At 46.2% G+C, this 18,274-nt stretch overlaps 31 non-coding genes across 31 annotated transcripts; all 31 read left to right on the top strand.

Annotated features, from left to right (window-relative positions):
• The first annotated feature begins 664 nt into the window (after window positions 1-664).
• On the top strand, window positions 665-784 carry LOC143500185 (U5 spliceosomal RNA). The gene has a single exon (XR_013126713.1). It is a non-coding gene; the product is annotated as a U5 spliceosomal RNA (small nuclear RNA).
• Window positions 785-949: 165 nt separating this feature from the next.
• Window positions 950-1,144, top strand: LOC143499827 (U2 spliceosomal RNA). The gene has a single exon (XR_013126430.1). It is a non-coding gene; the product is annotated as a U2 spliceosomal RNA (small nuclear RNA).
• A 679-nt stretch (window positions 1,145-1,823) lies between these two features.
• LOC143500187 (U5 spliceosomal RNA) lies at window positions 1,824-1,941 on the top strand. Its single transcript, XR_013126715.1, has one exon. It is a non-coding gene; the product is annotated as a U5 spliceosomal RNA (small nuclear RNA).
• Window positions 1,942-2,112: 171 nt separating this feature from the next.
• Window positions 2,113-2,305, top strand: LOC143499829 (U2 spliceosomal RNA). The gene has a single exon (XR_013126432.1). It is a non-coding gene; the product is annotated as a U2 spliceosomal RNA (small nuclear RNA).
• Window positions 2,306-2,986: 681 nt separating this feature from the next.
• LOC143500188 (U5 spliceosomal RNA) lies at window positions 2,987-3,106 on the top strand. The gene has a single exon (XR_013126716.1). It is a non-coding gene; the product is annotated as a U5 spliceosomal RNA (small nuclear RNA).
• A 165-nt stretch (window positions 3,107-3,271) lies between these two features.
• On the top strand, window positions 3,272-3,460 carry LOC143499830 (U2 spliceosomal RNA). The gene has a single exon (XR_013126433.1). It is a non-coding gene; the product is annotated as a U2 spliceosomal RNA (small nuclear RNA).
• A 670-nt stretch (window positions 3,461-4,130) lies between these two features.
• Window positions 4,131-4,249, top strand: LOC143500009 (U5 spliceosomal RNA). The gene has a single exon (XR_013126544.1). It is a non-coding gene; the product is annotated as a U5 spliceosomal RNA (small nuclear RNA).
• A 163-nt stretch (window positions 4,250-4,412) lies between these two features.
• LOC143500170 (U2 spliceosomal RNA) lies at window positions 4,413-4,603 on the top strand. Its single transcript, XR_013126698.1, has one exon. It is a non-coding gene; the product is annotated as a U2 spliceosomal RNA (small nuclear RNA).
• Window positions 4,604-5,280: 677 nt separating this feature from the next.
• LOC143500008 (U5 spliceosomal RNA) lies at window positions 5,281-5,399 on the top strand. Its single transcript, XR_013126543.1, has one exon. It is a non-coding gene; the product is annotated as a U5 spliceosomal RNA (small nuclear RNA).
• Window positions 5,400-5,562: 163 nt separating this feature from the next.
• LOC143500158 (U2 spliceosomal RNA) lies at window positions 5,563-5,753 on the top strand. Its single transcript, XR_013126687.1, has one exon. It is a non-coding gene; the product is annotated as a U2 spliceosomal RNA (small nuclear RNA).
• A 684-nt stretch (window positions 5,754-6,437) lies between these two features.
• Window positions 6,438-6,556, top strand: LOC143500006 (U5 spliceosomal RNA). Its single transcript, XR_013126541.1, has one exon. It is a non-coding gene; the product is annotated as a U5 spliceosomal RNA (small nuclear RNA).
• Window positions 6,557-6,719: 163 nt separating this feature from the next.
• LOC143500146 (U2 spliceosomal RNA) lies at window positions 6,720-6,910 on the top strand. Its single transcript, XR_013126675.1, has one exon. It is a non-coding gene; the product is annotated as a U2 spliceosomal RNA (small nuclear RNA).
• A 670-nt stretch (window positions 6,911-7,580) lies between these two features.
• On the top strand, window positions 7,581-7,699 carry LOC143500005 (U5 spliceosomal RNA). The gene has a single exon (XR_013126540.1). It is a non-coding gene; the product is annotated as a U5 spliceosomal RNA (small nuclear RNA).
• A 163-nt stretch (window positions 7,700-7,862) lies between these two features.
• On the top strand, window positions 7,863-8,053 carry LOC143500135 (U2 spliceosomal RNA). The gene has a single exon (XR_013126664.1). It is a non-coding gene; the product is annotated as a U2 spliceosomal RNA (small nuclear RNA).
• A 674-nt stretch (window positions 8,054-8,727) lies between these two features.
• LOC143500004 (U5 spliceosomal RNA) lies at window positions 8,728-8,846 on the top strand. Its single transcript, XR_013126539.1, has one exon. It is a non-coding gene; the product is annotated as a U5 spliceosomal RNA (small nuclear RNA).
• Window positions 8,847-9,009: 163 nt separating this feature from the next.
• On the top strand, window positions 9,010-9,200 carry LOC143500124 (U2 spliceosomal RNA). The gene has a single exon (XR_013126653.1). It is a non-coding gene; the product is annotated as a U2 spliceosomal RNA (small nuclear RNA).
• A 672-nt stretch (window positions 9,201-9,872) lies between these two features.
• LOC143500003 (U5 spliceosomal RNA) lies at window positions 9,873-9,991 on the top strand. The gene has a single exon (XR_013126538.1). It is a non-coding gene; the product is annotated as a U5 spliceosomal RNA (small nuclear RNA).
• Window positions 9,992-10,154: 163 nt separating this feature from the next.
• LOC143500112 (U2 spliceosomal RNA) lies at window positions 10,155-10,345 on the top strand. The gene has a single exon (XR_013126642.1). It is a non-coding gene; the product is annotated as a U2 spliceosomal RNA (small nuclear RNA).
• Window positions 10,346-11,015: 670 nt separating this feature from the next.
• LOC143500002 (U5 spliceosomal RNA) lies at window positions 11,016-11,134 on the top strand. Its single transcript, XR_013126537.1, has one exon. It is a non-coding gene; the product is annotated as a U5 spliceosomal RNA (small nuclear RNA).
• Window positions 11,135-11,297: 163 nt separating this feature from the next.
• On the top strand, window positions 11,298-11,488 carry LOC143500099 (U2 spliceosomal RNA). The gene has a single exon (XR_013126631.1). It is a non-coding gene; the product is annotated as a U2 spliceosomal RNA (small nuclear RNA).
• Window positions 11,489-12,162: 674 nt separating this feature from the next.
• Window positions 12,163-12,281, top strand: LOC143500000 (U5 spliceosomal RNA). The gene has a single exon (XR_013126536.1). It is a non-coding gene; the product is annotated as a U5 spliceosomal RNA (small nuclear RNA).
• A 163-nt stretch (window positions 12,282-12,444) lies between these two features.
• On the top strand, window positions 12,445-12,635 carry LOC143500088 (U2 spliceosomal RNA). The gene has a single exon (XR_013126620.1). It is a non-coding gene; the product is annotated as a U2 spliceosomal RNA (small nuclear RNA).
• A 672-nt stretch (window positions 12,636-13,307) lies between these two features.
• On the top strand, window positions 13,308-13,426 carry LOC143499999 (U5 spliceosomal RNA). The gene has a single exon (XR_013126535.1). It is a non-coding gene; the product is annotated as a U5 spliceosomal RNA (small nuclear RNA).
• Window positions 13,427-13,589: 163 nt separating this feature from the next.
• On the top strand, window positions 13,590-13,780 carry LOC143500077 (U2 spliceosomal RNA). The gene has a single exon (XR_013126609.1). It is a non-coding gene; the product is annotated as a U2 spliceosomal RNA (small nuclear RNA).
• A 670-nt stretch (window positions 13,781-14,450) lies between these two features.
• On the top strand, window positions 14,451-14,569 carry LOC143499998 (U5 spliceosomal RNA). Its single transcript, XR_013126534.1, has one exon. It is a non-coding gene; the product is annotated as a U5 spliceosomal RNA (small nuclear RNA).
• Window positions 14,570-14,732: 163 nt separating this feature from the next.
• On the top strand, window positions 14,733-14,923 carry LOC143500066 (U2 spliceosomal RNA). Its single transcript, XR_013126598.1, has one exon. It is a non-coding gene; the product is annotated as a U2 spliceosomal RNA (small nuclear RNA).
• Window positions 14,924-15,592: 669 nt separating this feature from the next.
• On the top strand, window positions 15,593-15,711 carry LOC143499997 (U5 spliceosomal RNA). The gene has a single exon (XR_013126533.1). It is a non-coding gene; the product is annotated as a U5 spliceosomal RNA (small nuclear RNA).
• A 163-nt stretch (window positions 15,712-15,874) lies between these two features.
• On the top strand, window positions 15,875-16,065 carry LOC143500054 (U2 spliceosomal RNA). The gene has a single exon (XR_013126587.1). It is a non-coding gene; the product is annotated as a U2 spliceosomal RNA (small nuclear RNA).
• Window positions 16,066-16,738: 673 nt separating this feature from the next.
• On the top strand, window positions 16,739-16,857 carry LOC143499996 (U5 spliceosomal RNA). Its single transcript, XR_013126532.1, has one exon. It is a non-coding gene; the product is annotated as a U5 spliceosomal RNA (small nuclear RNA).
• A 163-nt stretch (window positions 16,858-17,020) lies between these two features.
• Window positions 17,021-17,211, top strand: LOC143500042 (U2 spliceosomal RNA). Its single transcript, XR_013126576.1, has one exon. It is a non-coding gene; the product is annotated as a U2 spliceosomal RNA (small nuclear RNA).
• Window positions 17,212-17,882: 671 nt separating this feature from the next.
• On the top strand, window positions 17,883-18,001 carry LOC143499994 (U5 spliceosomal RNA). Its single transcript, XR_013126530.1, has one exon. It is a non-coding gene; the product is annotated as a U5 spliceosomal RNA (small nuclear RNA).
• Window positions 18,002-18,274: the final 273 nt, after the last annotated feature.

Genomic DNA, 18,274 nt, shown 5'->3' with positions numbered 1-18,274 from the left:
AGAGTTTTGTTGCTGGTTGTATGTATGATCAGCCTGTTTATTTTAATGAATTTGTAATATGTGTGTGTGTGTGTGTGTGTGTGTGTGTGTGTGTGTGTGTGTGTGTGTGTGTGTGTGTGTATGTATATATAATATATATAATATATATATATATATATATATATATATATAATATTATAAAACTTTATTTTTACATTTGTTGGTTGATTTGTCTGTCTGTCTGTCTCTGTCTGTCTGTCTGTGTGAATAAATAAAACAAAGCAGCCAAAAGCGCGCTCACTCCATCCTTTAATAAAACCAGAATAAGTAAGAATGAAGGGGAGTGAGTGGTCTCTGTCTCTCTCACTGCCTTGTCAGCTGGTCACAAATGCAGTGCGAGCGGAGGCCACTCCCCTTTCGGCGGTGTTTGCAGTTTTCCCCTCCGTTTTTGTTCTTTTTTTTTTTTTTTTTTTTTTTTTTTTTTTGAGATTGTTACTGTTTTTTTCCCCTCCTCTCTCTCTCTCTCTCTCCATTATAGCCTGCCAGCCCTGCCTGCCTGCCTGCCTGCCTGCCTGCCTGATGTTGCCAACAAGCCACAGCCCCGCAGGCTCCTCCCTTGTTACCCCGCGAACAAACGAGCTAGGCTTTAGGTTGGCGTAGCGGGACGCCTGAGCCTACATGGCTATAGCTCGGGTTTCTCTTCCACTTCACGCACAAATCTTTCGCCTTTTACTAAAGATTTCCGTGGAGGGGAACGTCAAAGAGTCAAATTGATTTTTTGGAGCGCTCTGCCTCCGGCAGGGCCGCAACAATCTTGTACAATGAGAATGTGTATAAACGTAGGGGTGGGCGTGGCACGAAGGGAAGGGTGAGCGTACGTACGGCTGGAAGGAAGGAAGGGCGCTGTCTCCGCGGAGGGGAGGCCTGTGCCGGCGAGGCCGGCGCCCAGCGCCAGCGCCCATTTCAGGTTATCGCTTCTCGGCCTTTTGGCTAAGATCAAGTGTAGTAATCTGTTCTTATCAGTTTAATATCTGATACGTCCCTCTATATGAGGACTTCATATTAAATGGATTTTTAGAACAGGGAGGCGAAACAGGGGCCTTGCCCCGTTCGCACCCACGCATCGACCTGGTATTGCAGTACCTCCAGGAACGGTGCAACCTTCCTAACGTGTGGAAAAGAAAGAGTTTGTTGCTGGTTGTATGGTATGATCAGCCTGTTTATTTTTAATGAATTTGTAATATGTGTGTGTGTGTGTGTGTGTGTGTGTGTGTGTGTGTGTGTGTGTGTGTGTGTGTGTGTATGTATATATATATATATATATATATATATATATATATATATATATATATTATAAAACTTTATTTTTACATTTGTTGGTTGATTTGTCTGTCTGTCTGTCTCTGTCTGTCTGTCTGTGTGAATAAATAAAACAAAGCAGCCAAAAGCGCTCACTCCTTTAAAAAAAACCAGAATAAGTAAGAATGAAGGGGAGTGAGTGGTCTCTGTCTCTCTCACTGCCTTGTCAGCTGGTCACAAATGCAGTGCGAGCGGAGGCCCACTCCCCTTTCGGGCGGTTTGCAGTTTTCCCTCCGTTTTGTTCTTTTTTTTTTTTTTTTTTTTTTTTTTTTTTTTTTTTGAGATTGTTACTGTTTTTTCCCCTCCTCTCTCTCTCTCTCTCTCCATTATAGCCTGCCAGCCCTGCCTGCCTGCCTGCCTGCCTGCCTGCCTGATGTTGCCAACAAGGGCCACAGCCCCGCAGGGCTCCTCCCTTGTTACCACGCGAACAAACGAGCTAGGCTTTAGGTTGGCGTAGCGGGGACCGCCTGAGCCTACATGGCTATAGCTCGGGGTTTCTCTTCATTCACGCACAAATCTTTCGCCTTTTACTAAAGATTTCCGTGGAGGGGAACGTCAAAGAGTCAAATTGATTTTTTGGAGCGCTCTGCCCTCCCGGGCAGGGCCGCAACAATCTGTACAATGAGAATTGTGTATAAACGTAGGGGTTGGGCGTGGCACGAAGGGAAGGGGTGAGCGTACGTACGGGCTGGAAGGAAGGAAGGGCGCTGTCTCCGCGGAGGGGAGGCCTGTGCCGGCGAGGCCGGCGCCCAGGCCAGCGCCCATTTCAGGTTTATCGCTTTCTCGGCCTTTTGGCTAAGATCAAGTGTAGTATCTGTTCTTATCAGTTTTAATATCTGATAACGTCCTCTATATGAGGACTTCATATTAAATGGATTTTTAGAACAGGGAGGCGATACAGGGGCTTGCCCCGTTCGCCCCACGCATCGACCTGGTATTGCAGTTCCTCCAGGAACGGTCACCCTTCCTAAACGTGTGGAAAAGAAAGAGTATTGTTGCTGGTTGTATGGTATGATCAGCCCTGTTTATTTTAATGAATTTGTAATATGTTGTGTGTGTGTGTGTGTGTGTGTGTGTGTGTGTGTGTGTGTGTGTGTGTGTGTGTGTGTGTGTATGTATATATATATATATAATATATATATATATATATATATATATATATATATATATATAATATTATAAAACTTTATTTTTACATTTGTTGGTTGATTTGTCTGTCTGTCTGTCTCTGTCTGTCTGTCTGTGTGAATAAATAAAACAAAGCAGCCAAAAGCGCTCACTCCTTTAAAAAAAACCAGAATAAGTAAGAATGAAGGGGAGTGAGTGGTCTCTGTCTCTCTCACTGCCTTGTCAGCTGGTCACAAATGCAGTGCGAGCGGGAGGCACTCCCCTTTCGGCGGTTTGCAGTTTTCCCTCCGTTTTTGTTCTTTTTTTTTTTTTTTTTTTTTTTGAGATTGTTACTGTTTTTTTCCCCTCCTCTCTCTCTCTCTCTCTCCATTATAGCCTGCCAGCCCTGCCTGCCTGCCTGCCTGCCTGCCTGCCTGATGTTGCCAACAAGCCACAGCCCCGCAGGCTCCTCCCTTGTTACCGCGAACAAACGAGCTAGGCTTTAGGTTGGCGTAGCGGGACGCCTGAGCCTACATGGCTATAGCTCGGGTTCTCTTCATTCACCAGCACAAATCTTTCGCCTTTTACTAAAGATTTCCGTGGAGGGGAACGTCAAAGAGTCAAATTGATTTTTTGGAGCGCTCCTGCCTCCGGGCAGGGCCGCAACAATCTGTACAATGAGAATGTGTATAAACGTAGGGGTGGGCGTGGCACGAAGGGAAGGGTGAGCGTACGTACGGCTGGAAGGAAGGAAGGGCGCTGTCTCCGCGGAGGGGAGGCCTGTGCCGGCGAGGCCGGCGCCCAGGCCAGCGCCCCATTTCAGGTTATCGCTTCTTCTCCGGCCCTTTTGGCTAAGATCAAGTGTAGTATCTGTTCTTATCAGTTTAATATCTGATACGTCCTCTTATATGATATTAAATGGATTTTTAGAACAGGGAGGCGAAACAGGGGCTTGCCCCGTTCGCCCCACGCATCGACCTGGTATTGCAGTACCTCCAGGAACGGTGCACCTTCCTAAACGTGTGGAAAAGAAAGAGTTTGTTGCTGGTTGTATGGTATGATCAGCCTGTTTATTTTAATGAATTTGTAATATGTGTGTGTGTGTGTGTGTGTGTGTGTGTGTGTGTGTGTGTGTGTGTGTGTGTGTGTGTGTATGTATATATATATATATATATATATATATATATATATATATATATAATATTATAAAACTTTATTTTTACATTTGTTGGTTGATTTGTCTGTCTGTCTGTCTCTGTCTGTCTGTCTGTGTGAATAAATAAAACAAAGCAGCCAAAAGCGCTCACCTCCTTTAAAAAAAACCAGAATAAGTAAGAATGAAGGGGAGTGAGTGGTCTCTGTCTCTCTCACTGCCTTGTCAGCTGGTCACAAATGCAGTGCGAGCGGAGGCCACTCCCCTTTCGGCGGTTTGCAGTTTTCCCTCCGTTTTTGTTCTTTTTTTTTTTTTTTTTTTTTTTTTTTTTTTTTGAGATTGTTACTGTTTTTTCCCCTCCTCTCTCTCTCTCTCTCTCCATTATAGCCTGCCAGCCCTGCCTGCCTGCCTGCCTGCCTGCCTGCCTGATGTTGCCAACAAGCCACAGCCCCGCAGGCTCCTCCCTTGTTACCGCGAACAAACGAGCTAGGCTTTAGGTTGGCGTAGCGGGACGCCTGAGCCTACATGGCTATAGCTCGGGTTTCTCTTCATTCACGCACAAATCTTTCGCCTTTTACTAAAGATTTCCGTGGAGGGGAACGTCAAAGAGTCAAATTGATTTTTTGGAGCGCTCTGCCTCCGGGCAGGGCCGCAACAATCTGTACAATGAGAATGTGTATAAACGTAGGGGTGGGCGTGGCACGAAGGGAAGGGTGAGCGTACGTACGGCTGGAAGGAAGGAAGGGCGCTGTCTCCGCGGAGGGGAGGCCTGTGCCGGCGAGGCCGGCGCCCAGGCCAGCGCCCATTTCAGGTTATCGCTTCTCGGCCTTTTGGCTAAGATCAAGTGTAGTATCTGTTCTTATCAGTTTAATATCTGATACGTCCTCTATATGAGGACTTCATATTAAATGGATTTTTAGAACAGGGAGGCGAAACAGGGGCTTGCCCCGTTCGCCCCACGCATCGACCTGGTATTGCAGTACCTCCAGGAACGGTGCACCTTCCTAAACGTGTGGAAAAGAAAGAGTTTGTTGCTGGTTGTATGGTATGATCAGCCTGTTTATTTTAATGAATTTGTAATATGTGTGTGTGTGTGTGTGTGTGTGTGTGTGTGTGTGTGTGTGTGTGTGTGTGTGTGTGTGTATGTATATATATATATATATATATATATATATATATATATATATATATATATATAATATTATAAAACTTTATTTTTACATTTGTTGGTTGATTTGTCTGTCTGTCTGTCTCTGTCTGTCTGTCTGTGTGAATAAATAAAACAAAGCAGCCAAAAGCGCTCACTCCTTTAAAAAAAACCAGAATAAGTAAGAATGAAGGGGAGTGAGTGGTCTCTGTCTCTCTCACTGCCTTGTCAGCTGGTCACAAATGCAGTGCGAGCGGAGGCCACTCCCCTTTCGGCGGTTTGCAGTTTTCCCTCCGTTTTTGTTCTTTTTTTTTTTTTTTTTTTTTTTTTTTTTTTTTGAGATTGTTACTGTTTTTTCCCCTCCTCTCTCTCTCTCTCTCTCCATTATAGCCTGCCAGCCCTGCCTGCCTGCCTGCCTGCCTGCCTGCCTGATGTTGCCAACAAGCCACAGCCCCGCAGGCTCCTCCCTTGTTACCGCGAACAAACGAGCTAGGCTTTAGGTTGGCGTAGCGGGACGCCTGAGCCTACATGGCTATAGCTCGGGTTTCTCTTCATTCACGCACAAATCTTTCGCCTTTTACTAAAGATTTCCGTGGAGGGGAACGTCAAAGAGTCAAATTGATTTTTTGGAGCGCTCTGCCTCCGGGCAGGGCCGCAACAATCTGTACAATGAGAATGTGTATAAACGTAGGGGTGGGCGTGGCACGAAGGGAAGGGTGAGCGTACGTACGGCTGGAAGGAAGGAAGGGCGCTGTCTCCGCGGAGGGGAGGCCTGTGCCGGCGAGGCCGGCGCCCAGGCCAGCGCCCATTTCAGGTTATCGCTTCTCGGCCTTTTGGCTAAGATCAAGTGTAGTATCTGTTCTTATCAGTTTAATATCTGATACGTCCTCTATATGAGGACTTCATATTAAATGGATTTTTAGAACAGGGAGGCGAAACAGGGGCTTGCCCCGTTCGCCCCACGCATCGACCTGGTATTGCAGTACCTCCAGGAACGGTGCACCTTCCTAAACGTGTGGAAAAGAAAGAGTTTGTTGCTGGTTGTATGGTATGATCAGCCTGTTTATTTTAATGAATTTGTAATATGTGTGTGTGTGTGTGTGTGTGTGTGTGTGTGTGTGTGTGTGTGTGTGTGTGTGTGTGTGTATGTATATATATATATATATATATATATATATATATATATATATATATAATATTATAAAACTTTATTTTTACATTTGTTGGTTGATTTGTCTGTCTGTCTGTCTCTGTCTGTCTGTCTGTGTGAATAAATAAAACAAAGCAGCCAAAAGCGCTCACTCCTTTAAAAAAAACCAGAATAAGTAAGAATGAAGGGGAGTGAGTGGTCTCTGTCTCTCTCACTGCCTTGTCAGCTGGTCACAAATGCAGTGCGAGCGGAGGCCACTCCCCTTTCGGCGGTTTGCAGTTTTCCCTCCGTTTTTGTTCTTTTTTTTTTTTTTTTTTTTTTTTTTTTTTTTGAGATTGTTACTGTTTTTTCCCCTCCTCTCTCTCTCTCTCTCTCCATTATAGCCTGCCAATTATAGCCTGCCAGCCCTGCCTGCCTGCCTGCCTGCCTGCCTGCCTGATGTTGCCAACAAGCCACAGCCCCGCAGGCTCCTCCCTTGTTACCGCGAACAAACGAGCTAGGCTTTAGGTTGGCGTAGCGGGACGCCTGAGCCTACATGGCTATAGCTCGGGTTTCTCTTCATTCACGCACAAATCTTTCGCCTTTTACTAAAGATTTCCGTGGAGGGGAACGTCAAAGAGTCAAATTGATTTTTTGGAGCGCTCTGCCTCCGGGCAGGGCCGCAACAATCTGTACAATGAGAATGTGTATAAACGTAGGGGTGGGCGTGGCACGAAGGGAAGGGTGAGCGTACGTACGGCTGGAAGGAAGGAAGGGCGCTGTCTCCGCGGAGGGGAGGCCTGTGCCGGCGAGGCCGGCGCCCAGGCCAGCGCCCATTTCAGGTTATCGCTTCTCGGCCTTTTGGCTAAGATCAAGTGTAGTATCTGTTCTTATCAGTTTAATATCTGATACGTCCTCTATATGAGGACTTCATATTAAATGGATTTTTAGAACAGGGAGGCGAAACAGGGGCTTGCCCCGTTCGCCCCACGCATCGACCTGGTATTGCAGTACCTCCAGGAACGGTGCACCTTCCTAAACGTGTGGAAAAGAAAGAGTTTGTTGCTGGTTGTATGGTATGATCAGCCTGTTTATTTTAATGAATTTGTAATATGTGTGTGTGTGTGTGTGTGTGTGTGTGTGTGTGTGTGTGTGTGTGTGTGTGTGTGTGTGTATGTATATATATATATAATATATATATATATATATATATATATATATATAATATTATAAAACTTTATTTTTACATTTGTTGGTTGATTTGTCTGTCTGTCTGTCTCTGTCTGTCTGTCTGTGTGAATAAATAAAACAAAGCAGCCAAAAGCGCTCACTCCTTTAAAAAAAACCAGAATAAGTAAGAATGAAGGGGAGTGAGTGGTCTCTGTCTCTCTCACTGCCTTGTCAGCTGGTCACAAATGCAGTGCGAGCGGAGGCCACTCCCCTTTCGGCGGTTTGCAGTTTTCCCTCCGTTTTTGTTCTTTTTTTTTTTTTTTTTTTTTTTTTTTTTTTGAGATTGTTACTGTTTTTTCCCCTCCTCTCTCTCTCTCTCTCTCCATTATAGCCTGCCAGCCCTGCCTGCCTGCCTGCCTGCCTGCCTGCCTGATGTTGCCAACAAGCCACAGCCCCGCAGGCTCCTCCCTTGTTACCGCGAACAAACGAGCTAGGCTTTAGGTTGGCGTAGCGGGACGCCTGAGCCTACATGGCTATAGCTCGGGTTTCTCTTCATTCACGCACAAATCTTTCGCCTTTTACTAAAGATTTCCGTGGAGGGGAACGTCAAAGAGTCAAATTGATTTTTTGGAGCGCTCTGCCTCCGGGCAGGGCCGCAACAATCTGTACAATGAGAATGTGTATAAACGTAGGGGTGGGCGTGGCACGAAGGGAAGGGTGAGCGTACGTACGGCTGGAAGGAAGGAAGGGCGCTGTCTCCGCGGAGGGGAGGCCTGTGCCGGCGAGGCCGGCGCCCAGGCCAGCGCCCATTTCAGGTTATCGCTTCTCGGCCTTTTGGCTAAGATCAAGTGTAGTATCTGTTCTTATCAGTTTAATATCTGATACGTCCTCTATATGAGGACTTCATATTAAATGGATTTTTAGAACAGGGAGGCGAAACAGGGGCTTGCCCCGTTCGCCCCACGCATCGACCTGGTATTGCAGTACCTCCAGGAACGGTGCACCTTCCTAAACGTGTGGAAAAGAAAGAGTTTGTTGCTGGTTGTATGGTATGATCAGCCTGTTTATTTTAATGAATTTGTAATATGTGTGTGTGTGTGTGTGTGTGTGTGTGTGTGTGTGTGTGTGTGTGTGTGTGTGTGTGTGTGTGTATGTATATATATATATATATATATATATATATATATATATATATATATAATATTATAAAACTTTATTTTTACATTTGTTGGTTGATTTGTCTGTCTGTCTGTCTCTGTCTGTCTGTCTGTGTGAATAAATAAAACAAAGCAGCCAAAAGCGCTCACTCCTTTAAAAAAAACCAGAATAAGTAAGAATGAAGGGGAGTGAGTGGTCTCTGTCTCTCTCACTGCCTTGTCAGCTGGTCACAAATGCAGTGCGAGCGGAGGCCACTCCCCTTTCGGCGGTTTGCAGTTTTCCCTCCGTTTTTGTTCTTTTTTTTTTTTTTTTTTTTTTTTTTTTTTTTGAGATTGTTACTGTTTTTTCCCCTCCTCTCTCTCTCTCTCTCTCCATTATAGCCTGCCAGCCCTGCCTGCCTGCCTGCCTGCCTGCCTGCCTGATGTTGCCAACAAGCCACAGCCCCGCAGGCTCCTCCCTTGTTACCGCGAACAAACGAGCTAGGCTTTAGGTTGGCGTAGCGGGACGCCTGAGCCTACATGGCTATAGCTCGGGTTTCTCTTCATTCACGCACAAATCTTTCGCCTTTTACTAAAGATTTCCGTGGAGGGGAACGTCAAAGAGTCAAATTGATTTTTTGGAGCGCTCTGCCTCCGGGCAGGGCCGCAACAATCTGTACAATGAGAATGTGTATAAACGTAGGGGTGGGCGTGGCACGAAGGGAAGGGTGAGCGTACGTACGGCTGGAAGGAAGGAAGGGCGCTGTCTCCGCGGAGGGGAGGCCTGTGCCGGCGAGGCCGGCGCCCAGGCCAGCGCCCATTTCAGGTTATCGCTTCTCGGCCTTTTGGCTAAGATCAAGTGTAGTATCTGTTCTTATCAGTTTAATATCTGATACGTCCTCTATATGAGGACTTCATATTAAATGGATTTTTAGAACAGGGAGGCGAAACAGGGGCTTGCCCCGTTCGCCCCACGCATCGACCTGGTATTGCAGTACCTCCAGGAACGGTGCACCTTCCTAAACGTGTGGAAAAGAAAGAGTTTGTTGCTGGTTGTATGGTATGATCAGCCTGTTTATTTTAATGAATTTGTAATATGTGTGTGTGTGTGTGTGTGTGTGTGTGTGTGTGTGTGTGTGTGTGTGTGTGTGTGTGTGTGTATGTATATATATATATATATATATATATATATATATATATATATATAATATTATAAAACTTTATTTTTACATTTGTTGGTTGATTTGTCTGTCTGTCTGTCTCTGTCTGTCTGTCTGTGTGAATAAATAAAACAAAGCAGCCAAAAGCGCTCACTCCTTTAAAAAAAACCAGAATAAGTAAGAATGAAGGGGAGTGAGTGGTCTCTGTCTCTCTCACTGCCTTGTCAGCTGGTCACAAATGCAGTGCGAGCGGAGGCCACTCCCCTTTCGGCGGTTTGCAGTTTTCCCTCCGTTTTTGTTCTTTTTTTTTTTTTTTTTTTTTTTTTTTTTTTTTTGAGATTGTTACTGTTTTTTCCCCTCCTCTCTCTCTCTCTCTCTCCATTATAGCCTGCCAGCCCTGCCTGCCTGCCTGCCTGCCTGCCTGCCTGATGTTGCCAACAAGCCACAGCCCCGCAGGCTCCTCCCTTGTTACCGCGAACAAACGAGCTAGGCTTTAGGTTGGCGTAGCGGGACGCCTGAGCCTACATGGCTATAGCTCGGGTTTCTCTTCATTCACGCACAAATCTTTCGCCTTTTACTAAAGATTTCCGTGGAGGGGAACGTCAAAGAGTCAAATTGATTTTTTGGAGCGCTCTGCCTCCGGGCAGGGCCGCAACAATCTGTACAATGAGAATGTGTATAAACGTAGGGGTGGGCGTGGCACGAAGGGAAGGGTGAGCGTACGTACGGCTGGAAGGAAGGAAGGGCGCTGTCTCCGCGGAGGGGAGGCCTGTGCCGGCGAGGCCGGCGCCCAGGCCAGCGCCCATTTCAGGTTATCGCTTCTCGGCCTTTTGGCTAAGATCAAGTGTAGTATCTGTTCTTATCAGTTTAATATCTGATACGTCCTCTATATGAGGACTTCATATTAAATGGATTTTTAGAACAGGGAGGCGAAACAGGGGCTTGCCCCGTTCGCCCCACGCATCGACCTGGTATTGCAGTACCTCCAGGAACGGTGCACCTTCCTAAACGTGTGGAAAAGAAAGAGTTTGTTGCTGGTTGTATGGTATGATCAGCCTGTTTATTTTAATGAATTTGTAATATGTGTGTGTGTGTGTGTGTGTGTGTGTGTGTGTGTGTGTGTGTGTGTGTGTGTGTGTGTGTATGTATATATATATATATATATATATATATATATATATATATATATATAATATTATAAAACTTTATTTTTACATTTGTTGGTTGATTTGTCTGTCTGTCTGTCTCTGTCTGTCTGTCTGTGTGAATAAATAAAACAAAGCAGCCAAAAGCGCTCACTCCTTTAAAAAAAACCAGAATAAGTAAGAATGAAGGGGAGTGAGTGGTCTCTGTCTCTCTCACTGCCTTGTCAGCTGGTCACAAATGCAGTGCGAGCGGAGGCCACTCCCCTTTCGGCGGTTTGCAGTTTTCCCTCCGTTTTTGTTCTTTTTTTTTTTTTTTTTTTTTTTTTTTTTTTTGAGATTGTTACTGTTTTTTCCCCTCCTCTCTCTCTCTCTCTCTCCATTATAGCCTGCCAGCCCTGCCTGCCTGCCTGCCTGCCTGCCTGCCTGATGTTGCCAACAAGCCACAGCCCCGCAGGCTCCTCCCTTGTTACCGCGAACAAACGAGCTAGGCTTTAGGTTGGCGTAGCGGGACGCCTGAGCCTACATGGCTATAGCTCGGGTTTCTCTTCATTCACGCACAAATCTTTCGCCTTTTACTAAAGATTTCCGTGGAGGGGAACGTCAAAGAGTCAAATTGATTTTTTGGAGCGCTCTGCCTCCGGGCAGGGCCGCAACAATCTGTACAATGAGAATGTGTATAAACGTAGGGGTGGGCGTGGCACGAAGGGAAGGGTGAGCGTACGTACGGCTGGAAGGAAGGAAGGGCGCTGTCTCCGCGGAGGGGAGGCCTGTGCCGGCGAGGCCGGCGCCCAGGCCAGCGCCCATTTCAGGTTATCGCTTCTCGGCCTTTTGGCTAAGATCAAGTGTAGTATCTGTTCTTATCAGTTTAATATCTGATACGTCCTCTATATGAGGACTTCATATTAAATGGATTTTTAGAACAGGGAGGCGAAACAGGGGCTTGCCCCGTTCGCCCCACGCATCGACCTGGTATTGCAGTACCTCCAGGAACGGTGCACCTTCCTAAACGTGTGGAAAAGAAAGAGTTTGTTGCTGGTTGTATGGTATGATCAGCCTGTTTATTTTAATGAATTTGTAATATGTGTGTGTGTGTGTGTGTGTGTGTGTGTGTGTGTGTGTGTGTGTGTGTGTGTGTGTGTGTATGTATATATATATATATATATATATATATATATATATATATATATATATAATATTATAAAACTTTATTTTTACATTTGTTGGTTGATTTGTCTGTCTGTCTGTCTCTGTCTGTCTGTCTGTGTGAATAAATAAAACAAAGCAGCCAAAAGCGCTCACTCCTTTAAAAAAAACCAGAATAAGTAAGAATGAAGGGGAGTGAGTGGTCTCTGTCTCTCTCACTGCCTTGTCAGCTGGTCACAAATGCAGTGCGAGCGGAGGCCACTCCCCTTTCGGCGGTTTGCAGTTTTCCCTCCGTTTTTGTTCTTTTTTTTTTTTTTTTTTTTTTTTTTTTTTTTTTGAGATTGTTACTGTTTTTTCCCCTCCTCTCTCTCTCTCTCTCTCCATTATAGCCTGCCAGCCCTGCCTGCCTGCCTGCCTGCCTGCCTGCCTGATGTTGCCAACAAGCCACAGCCCCGCAGGCTCCTCCCTTGTTACCGCGAACAAACGAGCTAGGCTTTAGGTTGGCGTAGCGGGACGCCTGAGCCTACATGGCTATAGCTCGGGTTTCTCTTCATTCACGCACAAATCTTTCGCCTTTTACTAAAGATTTCCGTGGAGGGGAACGTCAAAGAGTCAAATTGATTTTTTGGAGCGCTCTGCCTCCGGGCAGGGCCGCAACAATCTGTACAATGAGAATGTGTATAAACGTAGGGGTGGGCGTGGCACGAAGGGAAGGGTGAGCGTACGTACGGCTGGAAGGAAGGAAGGGCGCTGTCTCCGCGGAGGGGAGGCCTGTGCCGGCGAGGCCGGCGCCCAGGCCAGCGCCCATTTCAGGTTATCGCTTCTCGGCCTTTTGGCTAAGATCAAGTGTAGTATCTGTTCTTATCAGTTTAATATCTGATACGTCCTCTATATGAGGACTTCATATTAAATGGATTTTTAGAACAGGGAGGCGAAACAGGGGCTTGCCCCGTTCGCCCCACGCATCGACCTGGTATTGCAGTACCTCCAGGAACGGTGCACCTTCCTAAACGTGTGGAAAAGAAAGAGTTTGTTGCTGGTTGTATGGTATGATCAGCCTGTTTATTTTAATGAATTTGTAATATGTGTGTGTGTGTGTGTGTGTGTGTGTGTGTGTGTGTGTGTGTGTGTGTGTGTGTGTGTGTATGTATATATATATATATATATATATATATATATATATATATATATATAATATTATAAAACTTTATTTTTACATTTGTTGGTTGATTTGTCTGTCTGTCTGTCTCTGTCTGTCTGTCTGTGTGAATAAATAAAACAAAGCAGCCAAAAGCGCTCACTCCTTTAAAAAAAACCAGAATAAGTAAGAATGAAGGGGAGTGAGTGGTCTCTGTCTCTCTCACTGCCTTGTCAGCTGGTCACAAATGCAGTGCGAGCGGAGGCCACTCCCCTTTCGGCGGTTTGCAGTTTTCCCTCCGTTTTTGTTCTTTTTTTTTTTTTTTTTTTTTTTTTTTTTTTTTTGAGATTGTTACTGTTTTTTCCCCTCCTCTCTCTCTCTCTCTCTCCATTATAGCCTGCCAGCCCTGCCTGCCTGCCTGCCTGCCTGCCTGCCTGATGTTGCCAACAAGCCACAGCCCCGCAGGCTCCTCCCTTGTTACCGCGAACAAACGAGCTAGGCTTTAGGTTGGCGTAGCGGGACGCCTGAGCCTACATGGCTATAGCTCGGGTTTCTCTTCATTCACGCACAAATCTTTCGCCTTTTACTAAAGATTTCCGTGGAGGGGAACGTCAAAGAGTCAAATTGATTTTTTGGAGCGCTCTGCCTCCGGGCAGGGCCGCAACAATCTGTACAATGAGAATGTGTATAAACGTAGGGGTGGGCGTGGCACGAAGGGAAGGGTGAGCGTACGTACGGCTGGAAGGAAGGAAGGGCGCTGTCTCCGCGGAGGGGAGGCCTGTGCCGGCGAGGCCGGCGCCCAGGCCAGCGCCCATTTCAGGTTATCGCTTCTCGGCCTTTTGGCTAAGATCAAGTGTAGTATCTGTTCTTATCAGTTTAATATCTGATACGTCCTCTATATGAGGACTTCATATTAAATGGATTTTTAGAACAGGGAGGCGAAACAGGGGCTTGCCCCGTTCGCCCCACGCATCGACCTGGTATTGCAGTACCTCCAGGAACGGTGCACCTTCCTAAACGTGTGGAAAAGAAAGAGTTTGTTGCTGGTTGTATGGTATGATCAGCCTGTTTATTTTAATGAATTTGTAATATGTGTGTGTGTGTGTGTGTGTGTGTGTGTGTGTGTGTGTGTGTGTGTGTGTGTGTGTGTGTATGTATATATATATATATATATATATATATATATATATATATATATATAATATTATAAAACTTTATTTTTACATTTGTTGGTTGATTTGTCTGTCTGTCTGTCTCTGTCTGTCTGTCTGTGTGAATAAATAAAACAAAGCAGCCAAAAGCGCTCACTCCTTTAAAAAAAACCAGAATAAGTAAGAATGAAGGGGAGTGAGTGGTCTCTGTCTCTCTCACTGCCTTGTCAGCTGGTCACAAATGCAGTGCGAGCGGAGGCCACTCCCCTTTCGGCGGTTTGCAGTTTTCCCTCCGTTTTTGTTCTTTTTTTTTTTTTTTTTTTTTTTTTTTTTTTTGAGATTGTTACTGTTTTTTCCCCTCCTCTCTCTCTCTCTCTCTCCATTATAGCCTGCCAGCCCTGCCTGCCTGCCTGCCTGCCTGCCTGCCTGATGTTGCCAACAAGCCACAGCCCCGCAGGCTCCTCCCTTGTTACCGCGAACAAACGAGCTAGGCTTTAGGTTGGCGTAGCGGGACGCCTGAGCCTACATGGCTATAGCTCGGGTTTCTCTTCATTCACGCACAAATCTTTCGCCTTTTACTAAAGATTTCCGTGGAGGGGAACGTCAAAGAGTCAAATTGATTTTTTGGAGCGCTCTGCCTCCGGGCAGGGCCGCAACAATCTGTACAATGAGAATGTGTATAAACGTAGGGGTGGGCGTGGCACGAAGGGAAGGGTGAGCGTACGTACGGCTGGAAGGAAGGAAGGGCGCTGTCTCCGCGGAGGGGAGGCCTGTGCCGGCGAGGCCGGCGCCCAGGCCAGCGCCCATTTCAGGTTATCGCTTCTCGGCCTTTTGGCTAAGATCAAGTGTAGTATCTGTTCTTATCAGTTTAATATCTGATACGTCCTCTATATGAGGACTTCATATTAAATGGATTTTTAGAACAGGGAGGCGAAACAGGGGCTTGCCCCGTTCGCCCCACGCATCGACCTGGTATTGCAGTACCTCCAGGAACGGTGCACCTTCCTAAACGTGTGGAAAAGAAAGAGTTTGTTGCTGGTTGTATGGTATGATCAGCCTGTTTATTTTAATGAATTTGTAATATGTGTGTGTGTGTGTGTGTGTGTGTGTGTGTGTGTGTGTGTGTGTGTGTGTGTGTGTGTGTATGTATATATATATATATATATATATATATATATATATATATATATATAATATTATAAAACTTTATTTTTACATTTGTTGGTTGATTTGTCTGTCTGTCTGTCTCTGTCTGTCTGTCTGTGTGAATAAATAAAACAAAGCAGCCAAAAGCGCTCACTCCTTTAAAAAAAACCAGAATAAGTAAGAATGAAGGGGAGTGAGTGGTCTCTGTCTCTCTCACTGCCTTGTCAGCTGGTCACAAATGCAGTGCGAGCGGAGGCCACTCCCCTTTCGGCGGTTTGCAGTTTTCCCTCCGTTTTTGTTCTTTTTTTTTTTTTTTTTTTTTTTTTTTTTTTGAGATTGTTACTGTTTTTTCCCCTCCTCTCTCTCTCTCTCTCTCCATTATAGCCTGCCAGCCCTGCCTGCCTGCCTGCCTGCCTGCCTGCCTGATGTTGCCAACAAGCCACAGCCCCGCAGGCTCCTCCCTTGTTACCGCGAACAAACGAGCTAGGCTTTAGGTTGGCGTAGCGGGACGCCTGAGCCTACATGGCTATAGCTCGGGTTTCTCTTCATTCACGCACAAATCTTTCGCCTTTTACTAAAGATTTCCGTGGAGGGGAACGTCAAAGAGTCAAATTGATTTTTTGGAGCGCTCTGCCTCCGGGCAGGGCCGCAACAATCTGTACAATGAGAATGTGTATAAACGTAGGGGTGGGCGTGGCACGAAGGGAAGGGTGAGCGTACGTACGGCTGGAAGGAAGGAAGGGCGCTGTCTCCGCGGAGGGGAGGCCTGTGCCGGCGAGGCCGGCGCCCAGGCCAGCGCCCATTTCAGGTTATCGCTTCTCGGCCTTTTGGCTAAGATCAAGTGTAGTATCTGTTCTTATCAGTTTAATATCTGATACGTCCTCTATATGAGGACTTCATATTAAATGGATTTTTAGAACAGGGAGGCGAAACAGGGGCTTGCCCCGTTCGCCCCACGCATCGACCTGGTATTGCAGTACCTCCAGGAACGGTGCACCTTCCTAAACGTGTGGAAAAGAAAGAGTTTGTTGCTGGTTGTATGGTATGATCAGCCTGTTTATTTTAATGAATTTGTAATATGTGTGTGTGTGTGTGTGTGTGTGTGTGTGTGTGTGTGTGTGTGTGTGTGTGTGTGTGTGTGTATGTATATATATATATATATATATATATATATATATATATATATATAATATTATAAAACTTTATTTTTACATTTGTTGGTTGATTTGTCTGTCTGTCTGTCTCTGTCTGTCTGTCTGTGTGAATAAATAAAACAAAGCAGCCAAAAGCGCTCACTCCTTTAAAAAAAACCAGAATAAGTAAGAATGAAGGGGAGTGAGTGGTCTCTGTCTCTCTCACTGCCTTGTCAGCTGGTCACAAATGCAGTGCGAGCGGAGGCCACTCCCCTTTCGGCGGTTTGCAGTTTTCCCTCCGTTTTTGTTCTTTTTTTTTTTTTTTTTTTTTTTTTTTTTTTTTTTGAGATTGTTACTGTTTTTTCCCCTCCTCTCTCTCTCTCTCTCTCCATTATAGCCTGCCAGCCCTGCCTGCCTGCCTGCCTGCCTGCCTGCCTGATGTTGCCAACAAGCCACAGCCCCGCAGGCTCCTCCCTTGTTACCGCGAACAAACGAGCTAGGCTTTAGGTTGGCGTAGCGGGACGCCTGAGCCTACATGGCTATAGCTCGGGTTTCTCTTCATTCACGCACAAATCTTTCGCCTTTTACTAAAGATTTCCGTGGAGGGGAACGTCAAAGAGTCAAATTGATTTTTTGGAGCGCTCTGCCTCCGGGCAGGGCCGCAACAATCTGTACAATGAGAATGTGTATAAACGTAGGGGTGGGCGTGGCACGAAGGGAAGGGTGAGCGTACGTACGGCTGGAAGGAAGGAAGGGCGCTGTCTCCGCGGAGGGGAGGCCTGTGCCGGCGAGGCCGGCGCCCAGGCCAGCGCCCATTTCAGGTTATCGCTTCTCGGCCTTTTGGCTAAGATCAAGTGTAGTATCTGTTCTTATCAGTTTAATATCTGATACGTCCTCTATATGAGGACTTCATATTAAATGGATTTTTAGAACAGGGAGGCGAAACAGGGGCTTGCCCCGTTCGCCCCACGCATCGACCTGGTATTGCAGTACCTCCAGGAACGGTGCACCTTCCTAAACGTGTGGAAAAGAAAGAGTTTGTTGCTGGTTGTATGGTATGATCAGCCTGTTTATTTTAATGAATTTGTAATATGTGTGTGTGTGTGTGTGTGTGTGTGTGTGTGTGTGTGTGTGTGTGTGTGTGTGTGTGTGTGTATGTATATATATATATATATATATATATATATATATATATATATATATAATATTATAAAACTTTATTTTTACATTTGTTGGTTGATTTGTCTGTCTGTCTGTCTCTGTCTGTCTGTCTGTGTGAATAAATAAAACAAAGCAGCCAAAAGCGCTCACTCCTTTAAAAAAAACCAGAATAAGTAAGAATGAAGGGGAGTGAGTGGTCTCTGTCTCTCTCACTGCCTTGTCAGCTGGTCACAAATGCAGTGCGAGCGGAGGCCACTCCCCTTTCGGCGGTTTGCAGTTTTCCCTCCGTTTTTGTTCTTTTTTTTTTTTTTTTTTTTTTTTTTTTTTTGAGATTGTTACTGTTTTTTCCCCTCCTCTCTCTCTCTCTCTCTCCATTATAGCCTGCCAGCCCTGCCTGCCTGCCTGCCTGCCTGCCTGCCTGATGTTGCCAACAAGCCACAGCCCCGCAGGCTCCTCCCTTGTTACCGCGAACAAACGAGCTAGGCTTTAGGTTGGCGTAGCGGGACGCCTGAGCCTACATGGCTATAGCTCGGGTTTCTCTTCATTCACGCACAAATCTTTCGCCTTTTACTAAAGATTTCCGTGGAGGGGAACGTCAAAGAGTCAAATTGATTTTTTGGAGCGCTCTGCCTCCGGGCAGGGCCGCAACAATCTGTACAATGAGAATGTGTATAAACGTAGGGGTGGGCGTGGCACGAAGGGAAGGGTGAGCGTACGTACGGCTGGAAGGAAGGAAGGGCGCTGTCTCCGCGGAGGGGAGGCCTGTGCCGGCGAGGCCGGCGCCCAGGCCAGCGCCCATTTCAGGTTATCGCTTCTCGGCCTTTTGGCTAAGATCAAAAGGCGGAGACTGGGATCGACTCTTGGGACGGACGGCGCTTCGGCGGCTGAAGATCCTGAGAGGGAAATTTCTTCTTTGC

This window comes from Brachyhypopomus gauderio, unplaced genomic scaffold (genome assembly GCF_052324685.1).
Source record: "Brachyhypopomus gauderio isolate BG-103 unplaced genomic scaffold, BGAUD_0.2 sc136, whole genome shotgun sequence".
Taxonomy (NCBI): Eukaryota; Metazoa; Chordata; class Actinopteri; order Gymnotiformes; family Hypopomidae; genus Brachyhypopomus; species Brachyhypopomus gauderio.
This window is presented reverse-complemented; position numbering and strand designations above follow the sequence as displayed.